At 36.7% G+C, this 20,581-nt stretch overlaps 1 protein-coding gene across 7 annotated transcripts in view; it reads right to left on the bottom strand.

The window, feature by feature from the left end:
- The window catches only part of LOC128010245 (splicing regulator ARVCF), a 200,852-nt gene extending 183,947 nt beyond the window's left edge, over window positions 1-16,905 (bottom strand). For 2 of the 7 annotated variants that reach the window (XM_052593005.1, XM_052593010.1), the window contains exon 1: window positions 16,854-16,905. The gene's annotated coding sequence lies outside the window, so the exon portion shown is untranslated. Of the gene's footprint in view, window positions 1-15,629; window positions 15,769-16,853 lie in introns of those variants that run through there. The other 5 variants (XM_052593003.1, XM_052593011.1, XM_052593002.1 and 2 more) reach the window with 3 other exon arrangements.
- Window positions 16,906-20,581: the final 3,676 nt, after the last annotated feature.

The raw sequence follows: 20,581 nt of genomic DNA, 5'->3' as shown, positions 1-20,581 counted from the left end.
CACAGCAAACAAAGAAGAGGAATAATACATAATTCACCCCAAGAAGATGCACTGAGAGGAATAAGCTTTGGATTACCTGAGAAAAAAATAAGGAAGCAGCTTGATCCAGCAGAGATCAAGTTTATTAATCTACTTGTATCAGTTTTCACATAACTTGTACACATTTTACTAGTTAGACTTCTTCCAAACTATAATTCCTGACTAAATGTATAATCAAGTGAAACATTATGAAGATTCATTCACATCATCTAAATGTCTCACAATGCCATGAGGTTTATTTTTGTTCTATAACATAGACAGCAATACGATATAAAAGTAATGAGTTATAATGTTGCTAGCTTAATGTCAGTAAGAATGATTAGACATAACTTTACTGTGATAGGCTGTTCTCCGTTCAGAAATATAGCCATACAAGTTTAGAACTATAAATATTGTATAGGCCTAGAGAGCTAATCTCTCCCCTGGCCTCACCCTCCCCTTCTCTTTCACTTAGCAGTTGTAATTACATCATCAGATTAGGCACATTTGCGAGGCACATTAAATTAAATGAACTGTGAATTTTATTAACATTAAATTGTCCTCATTTTCACCCTTAAAATTTTGGGGAAGCTGTGCCTCCCCCGACAAGCCGCCACTGCTCACAATCTTTCTTGTAACTCTTCCCTCAGTCACACACCTGACTGAAAGGCTCATTATGTAGCTCATTATGCGGGCCTTTGTCTTCTCAGGTGTAAAGGCGGGCATACATGGTGCGAATTCGGATGGTCGGAAGCTTGTATGTCCACGCACATGTCACAAGTGAGTTTATCTGAAAATCAAACGGACGAAGTGATATACGACACAATTTAACGACCTGCCAATTTCTGAAGCAATCGTACGAAGTTGATAGGCGCGTTCGACTTGAAGCACTGCTGCATAGAAGGATCACTGTATGACATTAAAGTGACGTGAGAGCGATAAGAGAGCACACAGATCCATGCATTCGAATCGCTCTCGCGGTACTTTGATGTCATACAGGTGATCATTCTGCCAGAGTTCAGCGAGTTTATCCTCCTGGTCAATAGTCCACATTCGCTGTGGCGCTGCCGTCTTCGTCTGTCTTCTTCTGTGGTTTTCCTAGTTAGTGACTGGTCAACTTCAGATAGGTTAACAAATCGGATCGTTCAACCGCACGCATGTAACGAATTCAAACCGATTGATCACAAACTTTTTAGACAGGTTTAAAAATGATCGGGAGGTCGGGAAGTGCTCGTAAACCACTCTGCTCGGCTCGTAATTCCTCGCAAATGATACGAGCCGTGACCATACAAGCATACATGATTTCCACAGGATTTAAAAAAAAATTAATAAAAATCTCTGCGAACTCGTACGACACTAAAAATCGCACTCCCGCCTTTAATCGCATTAATATTCAAGGTCAATCACGCCTTCTCGCATATGCCCTTTCGAAACAAAAAGTGTCTTAGAAAATGTAAAAATTTTTTTTTTTTTTTTTGTGAGCGAGTAAACAAGATGATTTTCACATCATAAAGGAAGAAAAAATCTAGGCTACAAGATCCAGGTCTTGACAGTCTTGTGAACAAATGTTCTGTATGTGTTTTATGATCTTATATCAGTGACTTCAAAATTGTGGTTTTTCACGAAACACGCATAAATGTTGTTTTCTCAAAAACACAATCATGTACATACATACTATTTACATATTATTCTAGCCCAGTTTGTACTGAATGCAATGTTTTCAGACTTTAGCCATGTATATGTTTATAAGCAACTGAAAAAGCACAAAAGTCAGGGCATGTCAAAACATCTCCAGGCCCCCAAAACCTCCTAGACCTCATCAAGCTTAAAACTACTGCTTCTCAAGTCATCTGTGAGCTTTTAAATGAAACTGAACTGTTACAATGGAGGGGACATTTTAAAATCATTGAGAAGGACATGACAAACAGCTTTGACACAGAAAATACATTTAGCTAGAAGTTTAAAATTCATAATTCACTGTAAAATAGAGTCATACATCTGAGTTTATTCCATAATTCACCATGCTACGCTATTTATCTTTTATTCAGCCAAAGATATGAACCACAGTCTCCGTAACAGCTGAAGCAAAAATAGACAGAGCACTCAAAAATTGCTTCAACCCTTCCCAAAACTTCCCATCAACCTTTCCCTTTCATCTGAAACATCTGAGAAACTTGTATCTCAGAAGACTGAGGTGAAAGTGGGCATGAGGAGGTCATACTTTTTTAGTCATTTCCAGAGATCTCCTGCATCACAGAAGTGTGCAGTGTGCACATGTGAAGAAACGACAGTAGTTTGACCACAGCTTCACTACAATGCACCTGGCTTACAGTACGCCATGCAGCTGGCCTTAATGGGCCATGTAAAAATATTCACTATGTCATGGGTTATGCTCATAAAAGCCTCAGGCTTGTGGACTCCCACCAGGAATTACGGAAGCGTTGTGTGCGTGTAATGATTTCCGCTGCCGCAGACAGCCTTGGAGAGTTCAGTTACAGTCCCATCTTATCGGACGGCTTCTCTGAGCTTTCGATGCATATTTGTTCAAAGAGTAGCTGTGCTACTGCCCTGTTTATGCAGCATGGTTGTGATAAGGACCCGAACAAGGTTTACAAGGAGGATCAATAGTGAAGCTGGGGTCCAAAGGGTTGTTTATTGAAGCAGGTGTGCAAAATATGCAAATAAATAGGTATAAGAGCTTAAAACAAAGATTGTAATAAAAACAGTCTAAAACTAGAACTGCAAGTACTAAACACAGTACCAACTCCCCTCTACAACATTGAGGTTGGAGTTTCCCTTGCTACACATCAAAACAATCTTGTCCAAGCTCTCTAGCTTTTCACCCAACTTCTAGTGGCAGCCATCTTAAATACACATTTTTTCCCGCTCTTCCCAAATTGGAACATACCATTTTTTATAAAAACTTGTGTATATCTTATGATATACACAAGATTTAGTAAGAGTTTAAGTAAATAAATACGATAAGACATTTAAAAAAAAGAGAACAAATAAACGAAAACATTTACACCAAGATTAACAGTGAAACTCGTGATGGTAGATATTTTCAAAGTCTCTCCATCACAATAGTTTATTCAAACAACGACACCGTCTCAGACAGGACTAGAATATAGGACAGAAAAAAAACATAGCTCCAGTCAAGGAATCAGCAATGGAAATTAACTTTTTTTGTCCACCGGCCACTGTGGCTGGTGGATTTCAAAATCTACCAGCAACTCAATATTTTTACCAGCCACTTTCTTGTTTTTAACCGACAAATGTGTAACGTGAAAAAGAGTAATGACACACAAACTATACTTTGATCTTGTGCTCATACTCATTTTTTTTCTTACATAATAACTGACACACTTGCAAGATCATAAAATATGTCCTAGATGTGTCCTGTATATGGTACTTCTGTGCAACAATAAGGCAGCTGACAGACTATATTATGATTCATGGTCTGAATCTGCATACACATGGGTATATTCCCATTCCTCTATTTCTAATTTAGCACACCTCAGTAAAAGCTACAATGCATTTCATCAGTGTTTTGAAGTAACAAACTCTCAGTTGGTTTGACTGTAAAGGAGAGAAATAGCATGCAGATGAACCGGAGAGGATTTGGTTAAATATCCGACATTGGGAACACGGTCAGCTTGAAAAAAGCTTAAATAGTCTCACAAACAGAGAAAGCAAGTCATTTCTTCTGGCAATGTGATAGATGAGGTCTGTAACTCGCTCTCAGATTCTCCATCTTTTGAAGTGCACGTCTGTCTTTTAGTGAAGGACAATACTACTAATTTTCTTTCAAACTGATATGGGTTATGTCCACTAAACATTACAAATCCACTGACATTTAATATACTTAAAACTGCGAATGATCCTTTAAGTTTTTTGTGTCCTCACTTAACATCATCTAAAGTTTAAAGTTGAATCAAACATGACAAAAGCCTATTAGCCTATGATAAATGTAACATTTTATCCACAATTCATACAGGTCTTCTACTTTGTGGTCTACTTCAACGAACCAAAAAAAGTCAGGTTCTGCAGAAACAACACAATATGACTCTAATTATGAAAAAAAAGGACTAATCAGTTCATCAGTGCAGTTTCTTGGACACCAAATCAGCATATTAGAATGATTTCTGAAGGATCATATCATAAAGTGTTATTTTAAATAGCAATAATGTTTCACAATATTGCTATTTTTGCTGTATTTTGATCAAATAAATGCAGTCTCCATGAGAATAACAGACAAAAAGAAACCTTACTGAACAGACAACACTGTATATTGTGATTTTTCACTTGGTAACTTGGACACTTGGTATCAACGTTTTCATGTGTGAAAACTCTTTAATGAAACAACACTATTTTAAGCACCAATATTTCAAGATTGATCGGCCCATCTCTAATCCCAGAATGTCCCAGTCTTGCCAGGTTTAAACTGTCTGCACACACTGTTCTGTGGTGGACATCTCACAATCACAGATGCAACACCTCTACATCCAGTCATCCACTAGAATTCAAGTCCAGCTGGCCCAGCGTCCTTCATTTCTCCCTCTCCTCAGCACACACTGGACCAGGCTTCAGAGTTGGCTGAGGAGCCTGGTACATGCATAAAGACACAGTGATAGAAAGGCTGGCAGTTCATCCTGCCACATCCAGGCTCTGACAGAGGCTTCCTTTTATTTCCTGCCCAGTCTTAAGCATTAGCAGAAAAACATTTATCTGACAGCTCCTTTATTAGACCATTCAGGCAAACCTGCATGTAGCTCAGCAATCCTGTCTCTCACTAAAAGACTTCAATGGGCATCACAAGCCCTTCATTTTCCTAAAATACAGTGGGAAGTCACATATCCAACGGGGAGTGATACGGTAAACATCCTTTCATTAAAAATTACTTTTCTCAAATATTGACCTAATGTGAAGCAGGCAATATTTAGACCTTCAGATGCATTTTAAAAGAAAGAAGCTACAATAAGATGTTAAAACAATGCTTTGTTTGTTCACTATTCAAGAAAACAAAGCGCAAAATCAAGCAAAGTTTTTTTTTAATTATTAAACTTTTTTAACTGAAGCTTACTGAAGCGGATGCGTCTACTTGATCACCTCAGTCAAGCAACCACTAAACAGCGCTATGAGATCCAGTGAGAAGTGCTTGAATTCGGTGAAGAACTGAATTTAGTTTAAGCCAGATGAAACCACACTGACAAACAGGACAAACACTGCACAACGTTAGAGGTCAGAAGGCTTTTTATTCTACAAATTGCCATAATTTACCATGGATTTACTGTAGTAACACTAATCGCACCATGGAATTGTGCCAGAAATGTGGGATATTTATACAGAATGTTATTGTATTATTAATGTAGATGTATTAAAAGTAGGGATATAAAATATACATTTTTCCATGATCGATCGTCGTTTAAATGAATGATCAATTAATCGTTAACCATAATGCTGTGAAATGCGTCTATTGCATGCATGCAGTCGCTGGCATGACAGGATGTGCAAAAGCCACACATACAGTACACACACGTTTTCAACTGACATTATGGCATTTAAAAGAAAATTATTCCAAACGTAACTGTGGCGCACGTGTGACTGCGCTGCACATTAAGTGAACTGCTTACACTGCTGCAACAAACACTGTTGCTCACATTAATTTGATCCTGCTGGAATCTGCAATAGAAAATGTCTGGCATCTACCACGTTAGATCATGACAGTGCGTGCATGCTTGCTTATCAAAAATGGCAACATCTGTAAAAATGTTAAAATTTTTATATGGTGAAACTTGCGAAATAGTGAAATGACATGGCATTTGTAGAGTTAAAGTCTTCTGACTGTCTTGTTGCTCAGTGTTTCTCCTGTTTGTCAGTGCGGTTTCATCTGGCTCTAAACTAGCTTAAATCACAGAGATGTGTTCTTCTCTGAACTCATAGGCTTCTCACAGCGCTGTTTAGTGTCGTGTGACCGAGAATCATCAGCGAGTGAATGCATCTGCTCTAGTCAGCTCGAGCTGAGCTGCCGTTTGAACTCTTGAGTCGGGCAGATAAATGTTCCGTGTGGCATGCTACAAATAAGTAGTGCTGATTCCTTCCACTTTTGAGCAAGACAATTATTCATTCTCAAGTGAGAATATTATGTTGTGTCTGTGTTAGTAGACTTTGCTTTTCTGGTAAGCATGAGCGGTATACGAGTGGAGATTTCAGCTCAACAAAACACAGAGCAGAATATTGAGCTGAGCGTCACAACGACGGCTAGAGGGAGAGTGAAACCTGTGCTGGAAGGTAAGTGCATTGCCACCACCTAAGTGGACCACTGACACCCCGAATTGAGATTGTAGATAGTGTCAGTAGTCAATTTGAGAGATAGGTGGCGTTAATGCACTTATAAGTCTGCGATCCACTGTAAAGCAAGAAGATGACGACTCAGAATAGTAGCACAAAATACTATATAAGTCACTGGACCTGCAACTGTGGACCAGCAATTTCTTGAATGCTCCTGCTAAATAAACCTATTGTACCTGAAAATAAATCAGTTTGTTTTATTTGCATATTATGTGTAGTTCCTTTTCTCTTTGTTACTAAAAAAATAAGAACAAAGATTTTTATCTTCGCCCTTATTGGCCTAAATATCTGCCATTCTTTTTTTTGTTACCTTGAAAGGCTTTGTCTTCATAATAGGGAAATTAGTTTGGCTGTAATTCTCAGACAACTTGCAAAATAGTAAAATCAACATGACAAAGAATTATAATAAAACAGTGAATTGTAATATTTCTAAAAAAAAATTAAAAAAAATAAATCGTGATATAATGTTTTATCCATACTGAAAGATGGGCCAACAGGAGCTGTATATAGCAAAACATTGTATCTGATTTCACAGGTGAAATGGTCCTAAAGGCACAGCAGGAAAAAAGTCTGTTTAATTTAAATTGTCACAAAGAGGGGGAAAACTAAATGATGACTATATTTGGTGCAAAAAAGCTTGACTAACAAAATAAGTGAACTTGAAACAAAAAATATATATATATATATATATTATGAAATTACCTCTTTAGGAGAGCTAGGTTTTGAAATGTATTCAAAATGCATTTTTAGCTAATCCTCTGTCATTCTGGCATGGCTGCTGTGAGTAGAAGAGAGCATGTTGAGCGTTTTCAGGGCACTGCCAATTAAACAAACCTTTCCAAAAAGTCATTTTTTCATAATTGCATTCGCTACTCAAGGAGGAGGAGAAATCAGCTATAAATAATGATAAAACTCGAAAACATGAAAGTAAGTTTTGACTAATTATTGGGCAGATAAAAATGGCACACTGGGAATAGTGAAAACAATCATTTCAGCTCTGCAGTGAAGATGCGTTTCAGGGAGGTCAGAGATCAGGCTTGCCGCACTGGGGCTCTGGGTCATGATGATCCAACAAAGCAGACCAGATTATTTAGGCCATTCTTTCCCCACAGCCCTTCTTCCAACAGACATCGCATACAAACACAAAATTACAAGAACACCATTTTTTCTAAAGAAACAAACTCGGAGACGGATGGCATGTCAAACATTGTCAAAAATTGTCTCTTGAAATAAAACGTTCTGCAAGCAACATACATGCATTTTAAATTATATATGTTTTATCCAATAAGGGGATAGTTTAAAACTGCTGGTAGCCACATTCTTCAAAATATCTTCTTGTGTTTAACAGAAGAAACAAACTCATACTGGTTTGGAACACCTTGACGGTAGGGCACGATTAATCGAATGTGACTGTCATGTGCATTTCGTTAGTAAAGCCAGTTCTGTAATCAGCAGTAAATCATCATCATGTGTTTCAGATGGAGCAGCATTTACTAAACAGAGCCATAGTTCACTGACAAGTTGCGCAAAAAAAAGAAAAGAATTGTTTGCGATGACAGCTGTTTGCATAGCTTCTCAGTGAACTACGGCTCTGTTTAGCAAATGCTGCTCCATCTGAAAGCATGTGAAAATAACCACATTTAATAACATTTTTACTCCAAACTCACTTTATAACATCAGTAGAGTGTTTGAAATAAATCCTTCTGTGAGATGATGTGGCTTCTTACACAGAATAAGGCACGCAAAATATTTCATAGTATTCCAAGCAGTGATAAAGGCATTGCATTAATAAATATACTTTATTTTAATGAAAATTTTAATAAGAACTCGGATAAACCATATGCTGTAGTCCTGTGTTTATTATTCACATTGAATCGATGAAAGCAGTTAAATCTTCTGTTTATCCAGCTACCAATATAGGCATTTCCTGTTTTTTTCTGTGATGCGTATTTGGAGTTTCAGTGTGAGAGAGCGCCCTCCGGCCTTTGGATGGAGATTTACTGCTAATCACAGAACTGTGCCTCACTGAAAGATACACATTAGAGGGCTGCATTGGGATTGAGTCCCGCCGGGTCCCACGGGACCCCAAACGCAAATCTCGCGGGAGCGGGCGGTTTGAATTTTGCTGCGGACGGGAATGGCGGCTAAAAAAAAAAACACCGCGGGATAGGGAGGTTGCCTAGCGACATGATGGAGAAGATGTCAATAGATGATGTAGAAAAGTCCCTAATGTTATTTATTGGTGTTGTTTTTTGAGCACAGCCCCTCATTGCCATTTGTTAATTAGGTCGAGAGGCGTGATGATGCAGTGTTATTGAGCAGGCTGCCTAAGTTTGAATGTTTTTATTCTTATTTGTATTTTTCAAACAGAATACCTGCGACATTTGGCTAATAATTGTAAAACTGTTTCTCATGTAGCCTAGTTTATCATATTATGTATATTGTTTTTGCAAAGCAGTCTATTTTTATGTGCAAAGTTTTTGATAAAAACAAAATTATATTTGAATGTATTGTTTGTTTTGTCTTTTATTTTTTTTATTTTTTTTTTCCATGCAGGCCAGGGAACCGAAACAAACAACCCCATGAATCTCTTTAATAATATCAATACAAATACATGTTTTTTTTTTCCCCTGCGGGACGAGAGAAGACACAAAATCAATGCATCTCTATTATTGTGCGGGAATAAATTGTCAGAGTTTTGCGGGTGCAGGCGGGAGTGGACATACATATTGCGGGAGCGGGCGAGAGTGTAACACATACATTGCGGGAGCGGGCGGTAATGGTCAGAAATTCGGCGGGAGCGGGATGAAGAAAACAGTCCCGCGCAGGGCTCTAATACACGTGACAAATCGCAGCTTCTGTTGAATCGTGATTTCGATTACATTTCGATTAATCGTTCAACCCTACTTGAGGGTGAGCAAATGATGACAATACTAATTTAACCATCCCTTTATCTGTGAACTAAAAGATCATTCCAAACTACCATTTCCATGCCACACTCCAGGTGCCTTGACTGGCATAGCCAGTTCAACTAGTATCATAGTTCCTGTCCTGAAGGCACAAAGTGCAGTGTTTAACCTCCCTGGATGTTCCAGTGATCACAATTAAGCAGCTCTTATCCCTGGACATAATCAAACCAGGATTAATCCACACACATCATGACAATCACCACAGGACAAGTCCCTCCAACTTGCCTGGATGGTGTCATTGTTGGAACAGGGTCATGTGGAGCAAGTGACTGGAGAAAGTGTTGGGAAATGAGAAGGGCATTAAGAAATGAATGGAAATCTCCACCAGATCACATTTTCATAAATCAAGCCCTTGTCCTGGCACCGTGTGGAGCAGAAGGGATTGGGAAAAGAGGATTAGTTGGGTGCAGCCCAAACACAGGAGTTAAAATATTATCCAATATCATTCATACAAGAACGTGAGGACAGACGGACGATAACTTTGCTGTGCATGAGCTGTGAAGCTGAGGATAGAATAGAAATATGATTCGAAAATACATTTATTAGAACATCAAATGATAGTCTGATGCATTTTTAAAGATTTTTATGTTTTATCTGAAAACTGAAAACATTGTAAGGCAATGAATTACATAAACAGATGGCAGATACATTATCATCATATCTTGTGTTCAGGAGAGGCAGATTTAGTGCTATCTGAGAGAAAGGTCCATGGTAAAAGACTATGTTCAGTGGTAACCATCAAATGCATCAAATAAAAAAAAAATGGTTTCCCATCTCTCAGGTTCTCTACAATTTATTTGTTCAGAATGACTGAACATCTTAACCTCCAGCAAATGTGTCAGTGCACAGATTCAAGCTTCAGTGTGTATTTTTTCTATATTTTTAACTGTCTCTGCTTAATATTCAGAAACAAAGGCTGGCATACACTACCTGACTTTTAAAGTCTGAACAGATTTTAAAACACTAGACATCATAAACATTCAGACTTTGTAAATAGTCAGAGGAAAAACTGACCATCATACACTAAACAACCGTGGATCACACACTACCAGACTTTAAAATTGTTCCGATCACAATGAACTCATGCAGAAACGTGTGCCATGCCCTTGGCAAATGAAAACAATGTGTTCTAAAATCGAGTCTATGACCAAATCTGTCAATTTAAAACTGCAGGTTGGCTCTGACTTTCAGTAGCGTCAACTAATCCAGACTGTAAATTGGGCAAAAATCTGGCCAAAAGTTGTGCATTCCAGCCTAAAGTATGCCATTTGTTTGTTGAGTTCACCATAAAACAGTATTCTGTTTGTGTAAATATCCAGCAACATTATAGCTCAACCAAGCTGTGCACTTGGAGCAGGACTACATGTCTGACCAATTCAAGACGGGGGAGAGTTGGGAAAACTGACATTATTTTTGGAGATGCTTGCTGCACAAAAATTAAACACTTTATCTTAAAAAACTAAATATGTTTATTTTTTTGAGAAACAAACTCTTTACCCCATGGACTAATAATTTCTGATACCTGATGAACCACATCACAAGAGTTGATTTGTGTATATGCATTTGATTATCTGTAAAAGTTTTTTTTTTCATCTTGATATTGCACATTACAATTTGATGATTTTTTTTTTTTTTTTTTTTTTTTTTATGTGTTTCATTACATGGACATCTATGTGTGTGTAAATGGAGGATTTAAGTCTGCCTGGTGCCCGAATTGGTGAAGATTATTTCTGATAAATTAATTTTTTTATTAAATTTCCAATAGTTAGGGTACCACCGTTACAACTTCATCTTAAAATATTCTAAACAACCGCATCTCTGCTCTACACATAGAAAACAGTACATTTACCCATACAGGTAACTCTTACAAAATTCTTGTGTAGGGTGAATCCTCATAACCTGAAATGTCAAATGCACATCTATAAATAACATGACAATAAAAATGTAAATAATAATCTAATGTTCATTTGCACCTTTTTACATAAATGTCCTTAAAAAAAACAGCAAACATAAAACAAACTGTGCACAGTTTTTAAACATTTATTCAGTCCCACTAATATGGGACAATCAAACCTGCTTTGGCAGAGCACTCTGGAAATGGTGTATTAAGAAAAGTCACAAATAATTTCACTTTTTATTTTTTTAATTGGCAGTTTTGTTATATGTATACACGCATGTGAGATAATGAACTATTATAAAAATGACTTCAGAATTTATACACAACATTCCTCAACCTAAAGTGGACCTGCCTTTTTTTTAGACCTTCTCAATGAAACAAACAGTCCCACAGCAACACAAACAAAAGGAATGTGTGCTCTTCAAACTAATTTCCTGCTTCCTGGAAATATAAACAAATAATTTTACATGATTTTGAATTGATAATAGATTAAATGATATTTAGGACAATAAATCATCAAGTCTTTGCTCTGAAATACCAGCAAAAAAGCCTATTTAACAGGAAAGGATTATTCAAAGCAGGTGCCACAAACTGTGCCAGGGAGAGTCAGTATCACCCAGTTGTAGATTTTTGCAGCATACCAAATGGCCTGGAAGAGATGGGACGGGCAGAGCTATCAAGCAGGTGTGTGGTCATAAAGAGTCATTCACCCTCACACGGAAAACTCTCACTTTCCTTTCTTTTCATCCTATGACCATTTCATTCTAAGGTGGTCAAACAAAACGACAAAAAAAAAAAAACTATTCAGCATTATCATGCTGGATCATGATGTACTTATAACAATGAGGTCATTGTTTGGTACGACTATTGCCACAGCTACGATTTGATTACATTTCGGTACACTATCCACAGCTGTTTGGAAACATTACAGCTACAAACCCTGAACACAGGTTAAAATGATTGCAAACCAATACTTTTAATTGGCTTTGTTCATACAGGCAGAACATTTCAATAAATAATAAATAAAATATCAAGCAAACTACATTAATCTACCTTATGAAATACAACTAAATTAGATTTCAAACCTTTTTTTTTTTTTTAATATCATTTAAACTATGCAATATTGTCCAGGGCTGTTAGAACATTTATTTTTACTATGTAACATTCACTATGTACTGAATAGTGAATGAGTGAACGATACAAAATATACACAAGTGCATAAAATGTCTCTGTAGCTGTTCTCTCAAGCGTCTTGTGAGTTCAGCACTGAGCCGAGATGTCATGACAGACATGAGCAGTTTTCTGTAACTCCTGTGCATGCTGACAGCTACTCTCCTGACATTGCGCTAATGCTTACATCATTACTATAGCAACCAATGCAGACACACCGGATATTAACTACACTGTCTGAACAAAAGGGTCAGATCACATGATAAATGAAAGTGCGGACCATCAGACCTAAAGATCTGATTTGAAAACCAAATTGGATTTGTGAATAGTGTGAACAAAGCCTTAGAGTATGTGTACAAAACAGAATGAGATTCAGTAAGAAAAAAGCTTTTATAATGAAGACACTTCATTAACATGTGAAATGAGTTCCAGGCAGGAGGGACTGCGGAACCTACATTCCACAGCTATTGTTCAAAAGAACTTTTTTTTTTTTTTTTAAATAAAAAATGATAGGGGACTGATAGTCAAGGCCAAGACAGCGATGGAAAGAGAAGCGAGAGAAAAAGAGAAGCTTCAGAGACTACCCATCAAAATAAAGCTCAAACTGTAAAACTTCCACAAATTGTCCATATTCTAAAATTGAGATATTAAAAGCTTATCAAAAAGTCACTTTATGAAGAGTTTCTAGATACAGTTCGTCTTATTAGGCAACTGACCACCAAGGCAAAATAAAATAATTCATTTAAAAAAAAAAAAAAAAAAAGTGTATATTTTTTTTTTATGGTTAAGGATTACAAACCTTTCAACACTGACAACAAATAAAAAGTTTTACCGATGAAAAACTGATCAGAAAACAAAACTGAAGTGACCGTGGTATGAATTAAGCTGAATAAACAGCTCTCTGAACTTGTTATCGCTGTGTTTATTTTAGCCAAATATTGTGTCTTTAAGGGGTCTGAAATTCCTGATAAATTCTCTAAACCTATTTCCAATAAAGCTGTATTGTGTACTTGATCACCAAAAACTTTATGCTGCCCTTCGGATTGTGAATACAATAACAATATACAATCCCTAAGATTTGAAATCTCACTTTAGATGAATATCTTGCTAAATCCACTTTGCAGGGAGCTACCAGTCTAATGGAAACACACCCCAAGGCTCATCCTCTCTCTTCTCTGTACAAGAGCTCTTTTTGCAAACTCAAGCTAAGCTCTGTCAGCGCTCATTCATCTGACTGAAGCAACATCACAATGTGATGAACTGCAAAATGCTGAAGAGCAATAAAAACACATGCATACAGTATGCTCCCCACTAGCCTGCTTTGCAACACTGTTTTGCTGTTTTATGAATCTATATAACGGCACCAAAGTCTCCTCCTAATGAAAGAGACAAAGAAATGACTCTGACAGCATCCATCCTTGAATCACATTAAAACAAAGTTTTTCAAAAACATGTACAACTTATTTAAATTATAAAATGGAACAAAGCGTAGCTCTTTGCATAGAGCTAAAATTCTCCAGACAAGCAAAGCTACTCAATTTGCCATGAATGACAGGGCTGCCTAATTCAAGGGGGTCACATATGATGAGATTTTGAACATTACAAGCTCTCGGTGCATAAAGAAGATCTGTAAAGTTACAAAGACTAAAGTCTCAAATCAAAAGATATATTCTTTATCAGGCTCTGCCACGCCCCCCTAAAACAGCTCATGTCCACGTCACTATGTGGAAATATTTGCTTAATGTTGCCCAAATATTCATGCAAAGAAAGGCAGCATGGTTTCAGTAACTACAGTTAGTGTTGAAGAAGCCATGTCAGGGAGCTGCTCTGTGTTTCTAGGCGAAAGCAAAAGCACTTTATTTGGCCTTCTGAAAGTAGATGCATTTAGAAATCTTTAAGATTACTTGCAACAGAACAGCAACGCGTTTTATGCACGACCGTGTTGTTAACCTAGGAGGTCATTCTGACTTTGCTACAACAATCTGCCACTTCTGAATCAGCTACTGTAAGTATGTTTTGTTATTAGTTTAAGTATTTTATATTGACTGTTCAAATGCGCAAGTTTTGCGCATTGTGTATGTGTTTGTGTGTGTGCGCACATAAGAGAGAGAGAGAGAGAGAGAGAGAGAGAGAGAGAGAGAGAGAGAGAGAGAGAGAGGTCATACAGTGGAGTCAGCCATCTCAACTGTCTATGGCTTTTGTACTGCAAACACATACGAGCTTCATCACTGTGTCTGTCACGTGACTCAGTTCCCCTTTCAGGCTTGAACTGTTTTGAAAGATGTAGCTCACGATAATGGAAAGAGGCGTTACATTTCCGACGAGCATTTGTAGTGTTCAGCCAATCTCAATGCACTGGGTCAGTTGGCCAATCAGAGCAGACTGCATTTGTTGGACTTTGTAGAAAACAAGGTGTTTGAGGGTGCTTTCACACTAGCACTTCTGGTGCACACCCGGGGTCGACTGATGTCAGACAGCCGCAAGTGCCGTTAAGTATAAAAGCTTTATAAACAAAACAACCAGTTAAACATTTAATACATAAAAGTGCAGACTGCAGAGAGTAATGTTATGCATTTGCCACCTTCTCCTGCGCTGTTGTTACCAAGCCACGGGGTAAACAGCTGCTGGCTTGATGACGCAAGCGAACCGCAGTTCGGACTCAAATATTATAATATGAACACAGTCCAGCAGGGGCAGAGGGAGGGGGGAGCAACTGAACTCTGGTTCGGACCAGGCAAGTGAACCAAGTGTGAAAGCATCCTGAGATAGGTGGTTTATAGAGGACCTACAATAATGTAGAGTATATGAAAAATTATATGTTTTTTGAACATTAAACCATGTCAACATATTATTTTACTCCAAATACACAAAATAATGATCTTTAAAAAAATGCAACATATGACCCCTTTAACAAGTTCCCCATCTCAGCTGGGGTGAGAGAGTTTTAAAGAACAGAGGAACTTTAATAAAGCCAGTAAATAAGATTTACATGCAGACTTTAATTTATATTCAATAAACTTATTTAGCCAACATGCAAAAGATGGTTATGCAGTTATACATCACAGCAGACCTAACTAAAGGGTGAAGGGACATGATGCATGCTCATCATGAATCGAATACAATGAGTATGGTTACCATTTAATTGCAGTGTCAAGAGTAGCCTGTACATTGGGTTATGGTGAGTTTTAGCAAATCCACCCAATCTTAAACTAAACAGCGCTTACCTCCTTAAACATTTTTGTTCAGTCGCAGAAACCTCCAAATGCTGTTTGAATTCAGCGTCTAGATTTCACATTTTTGCCAAACGCTCATTCCCAAAACAGGTGGCGTGCACGTTGTGCGTGAACTTCGCACACCTTTTTCGTCCAATCAGCGTTATTGACTTCATGAATTTGTAAATAGGAACATTCTGCCACTGTTTACAAATGTACAGTACTGTGTGAATTTTTGAAACGTGACTAACGTTACCCATAATTAATTATTAATACAGGCTAAAATGCGAACCGCGTAAAAAAAAAAACATGTTAGCCTACATTTATTAGGGTTTAGAATGACCCTGGGTAAAAATATCACTTGCGAAAGTAGTGTAAATAAAAAAACGAAAAGAAAAAAAATCCATACATATTTGATGACCTCCAGCAGCAACACATATTTTAAATCGCTACAGTAATGTAGACGTGCTGTGATTCAGTCAGTGGATGTGCCAACACGTACATTTTCAAAAAGGATGATCCCCAAAGAAAACACTTGCCCAGTCGCAATAAACATTAAAATAAAAAGCAGTTATAAAAGATACTACTACTCTACTTAATGCATAAAATATAACAATACCAACTCTGCCATTAGAATAGTATCTTTGCTATAACTGAAATCACACCATATGCATTAACACCAAGATGACACTTTCAGATGCCAAAGCCTCCGGTTGTATTTTAATTGGTCAATTCAGTTCTCGTCATGAGTAACCAAATCAGAAACACTTCATTCAGATTTGTGCGCATTATTCCAAAGAATCCGCATAATTTACTTTTCTGTGTGTGAGAACACTGATAAACGCTTCCTTATGCATTATAATCACAATCAAAACGATCACGGTCAAATTAATTAAAGGGCTCCATGTCACCAGCATCACCTCATTGTGCGCGCATGTTACTGTTACTATCAGATATCAACTATAGACAAGTGATACATTCTCAAATGCTTGAAATCAAACGCTCATGATGCGATATCTACAAACGCACTAAAGCAAAATGCATCTGTAAATACAGCCAAGCATCTGCTCTCAACTGAAAGACAGTAATACGCGAATCGCTCGATCAGTTAAGATACGCGTTAAAGCGAATGCAGTACTGCTACACATTTTGCCTTTTGGTGTTGTATTTCTAAATGTCGAGTTTAGATGATCGTAAATTAAGTATATAGAGGCGAAGAAGACTGAGTAATCTTACCTGTCTCCACTGTGTGAGTGAGTTGAAGGGACAGCAGCAGCAGAGCACTTGTCAACAGTATCAGCGGATGATTCCACGATTAGCTTCATGCATCTCTGAGAAAAAAAACCTCACTGCTTACTTTTTCAAATCAGTCGTGTGATTATTCAAAGGAAATACATCAGCTTATATGTAAACAAGGGACATGTAAAATGCTACGATGCTTTCAATTCAGACAACAAAAACCCTCTTAGTGTTATTGGATTCTTCCGAGGCTGGCTTTGCACACTACAAACGTTACAAGTGCGCTGATTAGCCTACAGCCATGTATCTCTCTGGTAAAACACTCTACAGACATATATTGCAACGTTTTCAAATAGACAAATCTGTTTATATTGAACAGGCAAATCTGCAAAATAAATATCTAAATTAATATAAATTAGAGGGAAAAATAATCAAATGTGAGTGGTGTGTTCACTAATTATTACTTATTTCTTTGATTTAGTTGCTCGATTAGCTTTTTGAGGAAAAGAAGAAGCAAAAAAAAAAAAACCACAAAGATGCAAAATCAAAAAAGCTAACTGGTATCAATTTCAAGCTCTATGTTATGAGAGATTTACACATTTTGTGGAGGACAGTTGGAAAATTTTACAGATACGCTATAATGTCTATTGCAAGTTATACAGTCCCAAACACACCATTAAACAAAAAATCTAAACAACTCCCATGGTTTGATGATAAATGTAAAGAAGTTATTAAAGAAAGGGGAAAAAAGCTGAAAGTATTTCTACAAACATCCATCAACTGAAAATCTTATTAAACTCAAGATTGCAAGAGCAAAAGCAAGAAGAACTATCAATGAAGTTAAGAAGGAAAGCTGGAGAGGTTTTGATGCCAGTATATCACCTAGTACTCCATCAACCAAAATCTGGAATTTGATACGGAAAATGAAGGACATTAAGCAACATGATTTACTCCTGACTTCAAAACAAGATATTGCAGATATTCTAGCAAGAACTTTTGAAAATAATTCATCTTTTGAGAATTGTTCTCCTGCTTTTAGAACATTCCAAATTCAACAAGAGAACGATATTTTTTTATTATTTCAAATAATTTATTTCGATTGTATTTAGCCATACAATCTGAATTTTTCCATGGAAGAACTACAACAAGCCATTGGGAAATCCTATGATACAGCAGTTGGACCAGATAAAGTTCACTATCAATTTATAAAGAACTTACCTCACCTCTTTCTGAATAGGCTTCTGAGAACTTTTAACTCTATTTGGATATCAAGAAATATCAAATTTTCTTGCCTTGAAGCTGAAGAAATTATTCCTATCCCAAAACCAGGAAAAGACCATAGTGATCCTATAAATTATCGACCTAGCTTAAACCAGTTGTTTATGTAAAACTATGGAGAGGATGGTAATTGATCGTCTAGTCTGGTTCCTGGAATCCAAACAACTTATAAGTAAGGACCAATGTGGTTTTAGGAAACATTGAAGCACAACAGATCACCTTGTTAGTCTTGAAAGCTATATCTATGATGTGTTTATTAAGAAAGAACATGCTGTAGCTGCTTGGAAAAAGCCTATTATACCACTTGGAAGCATGGAATCTTAACCCTTTAACTGCCCCACCAAGAAAAAAGCATTTTTTGTTTGCATTTCTTATCTCCTTATGTCATTAGTTACCACACTCAATGTATTTTTTTTCCAACACGTCCCATAATTTTTAAAACATTAGCTTAGCTTTTCTATGTTTACCATAAAGTGACAAATCAACCATTTGGTTGAGCACGTTTTTGAAAAATTATTGAAAACATACTAAAGTTTTTTCATGGCACCAAGTAAAATAATTTTGTAAAGTTAGGGCTCTTACAGTGTAATATGTCAAAAAAATATGCTTACCTTGCAAAATTTCACCAAAAACAGTTTACATGGCAGGAGTGATTTCTTTCTCTCTGACATCCATCAAAGAAGAAGTGTTGTGACAAATGCTGTTGATTTTTTTTGGCTTAACATACCTCTACCAGATGGTAGAGATGACTCAATCAGCTTGAATTAAGTTAGGTACTCCTCTCAATAAAATATAGTGACTCAAAATGTGCTCAACCATTTGGTCGAGCGGCAGTTAAAGGGTTAAAGCATCTGTATCGACTAAATTTTAGAGGTCGTCTGCCAATTTTTATTGGAAAATTTATTTCAAATATAATTTTTAGAGTCAAGGTAAACAATACTGCGTCCGACTTGCCTAAACAAGAACTTGGAGTACCTCAAGGAAGTATTTTATCAGTAACTCTTTTTAGTATTAAAATTGACATTATTACTCAGGTTATTGGTTCTGATGTTCTTTGTGTAGTTTATATGTAGATGACATCTGCATTTGTTATAGAAGCAAGCATATAAACACTATTGAGTGAAAAATCCAACTAAAAATAAATAAAATTCTCTCATGGTCAATACGGAATGGCTTTAAATTTTCACAAACAAAAACTGTCTGTATGCATTTTTGTCAACTTTGTTCACTGCATAATGAACCAGAATTATTTTTGGATGGAACTCCCATTAAAGTTCCCAAAGGAGACTTAGCTGTCCCTTATTCCACATAAATGCTTAAAATACTTAAAAAGAAGTGTGCTAAAGACATGAACATCTTAAAGGTTTTGTCCAAAACTAAATGGGGGAGCAGATATGACATCGCTTATGAACTTATATAGAACTCTAATCCGATCAAAGTTGGACTATGGAAGCATTGTTTATGGATCTGCCAGGAAATCATATATACAATCCTTGGATACTATACATCATCAAGGCATACGACTAGCTTTGGGAGCTTATAGAACATCACCAATTAAAAGTTTATATGTAGAAGCCAATGAACCTTCCTTGGAAAACAGATGATTAAAGTTGGCCTTACAATATGCAATCAAATTAAAAACTAATAAAGGAAATCCTTCATATCCAGCAGTTTTTTCAGCCCAGTATTCAATAATGTATGAAAGAAAACCAAATCATATCCGTCCATTTGGTCTATGTATAAAACCTCATCTGAAAAAACTCAAAGTAGATTTTAACATCTTGGAACAAACACACTTTTGCAAAATTCCTTCTTGGGATACAAAAAAAAAACAACAACTTTATTTTGTTGGATTTATCAAAGAATCAAAAATCGGAAACACATCCAAATGATTATCAGCTACAATTTTTAGAAATAAGACCTATTTATCCCCAGCATACTCTAATATACACAGATGGATCCAAATCTGCAAACCAGGTAGCGGCAGCTTTTGCAACGAATTAAGTACATCAAAGTATACGTATTCCAGATCAGAGTTCAATCTTCACAGCAGAAGCAAATGCTTTATTGTTGGCATTAAAATTTATTGAAACGTCTTCACAGAAGAAATTCTTAATAATGACGGACTCAAAATCATGGAGTCACTGGAAAATATGAAAACTGATCATCCAACAGTAGTCAAGATCTTCATTAAATGATCATTGCTCATATCAAAGGCTTTTAACATCTACTTTTGCTGGGTACCTAGACACTCAGGAATTACTGGCAATGAGAAAGCGGACAATGCAGCAAAAGAAGCACTATCCACAAAATTAGTAAAGTGTTGTATACCATTTACAGACTTTAAACAAATGATAAATAAATACATCAGAAATAAGCAATCAGAATTGGATCAATGTCTAAATAATAAGTTGCATGAAATAAATCCTGATGTGAGGAAAAAACAT

Source organism: Carassius gibelio, chromosome A5 (assembly GCF_023724105.1).
Source record: "Carassius gibelio isolate Cgi1373 ecotype wild population from Czech Republic chromosome A5, carGib1.2-hapl.c, whole genome shotgun sequence".
NCBI classification, from domain to species: domain Eukaryota; kingdom Metazoa; phylum Chordata; class Actinopteri; order Cypriniformes; family Cyprinidae; genus Carassius; species Carassius gibelio.
The sequence above is the reverse complement of the archived record's forward strand: the minus strand, read 5'-3'. Positions and strand labels throughout refer to the sequence as shown.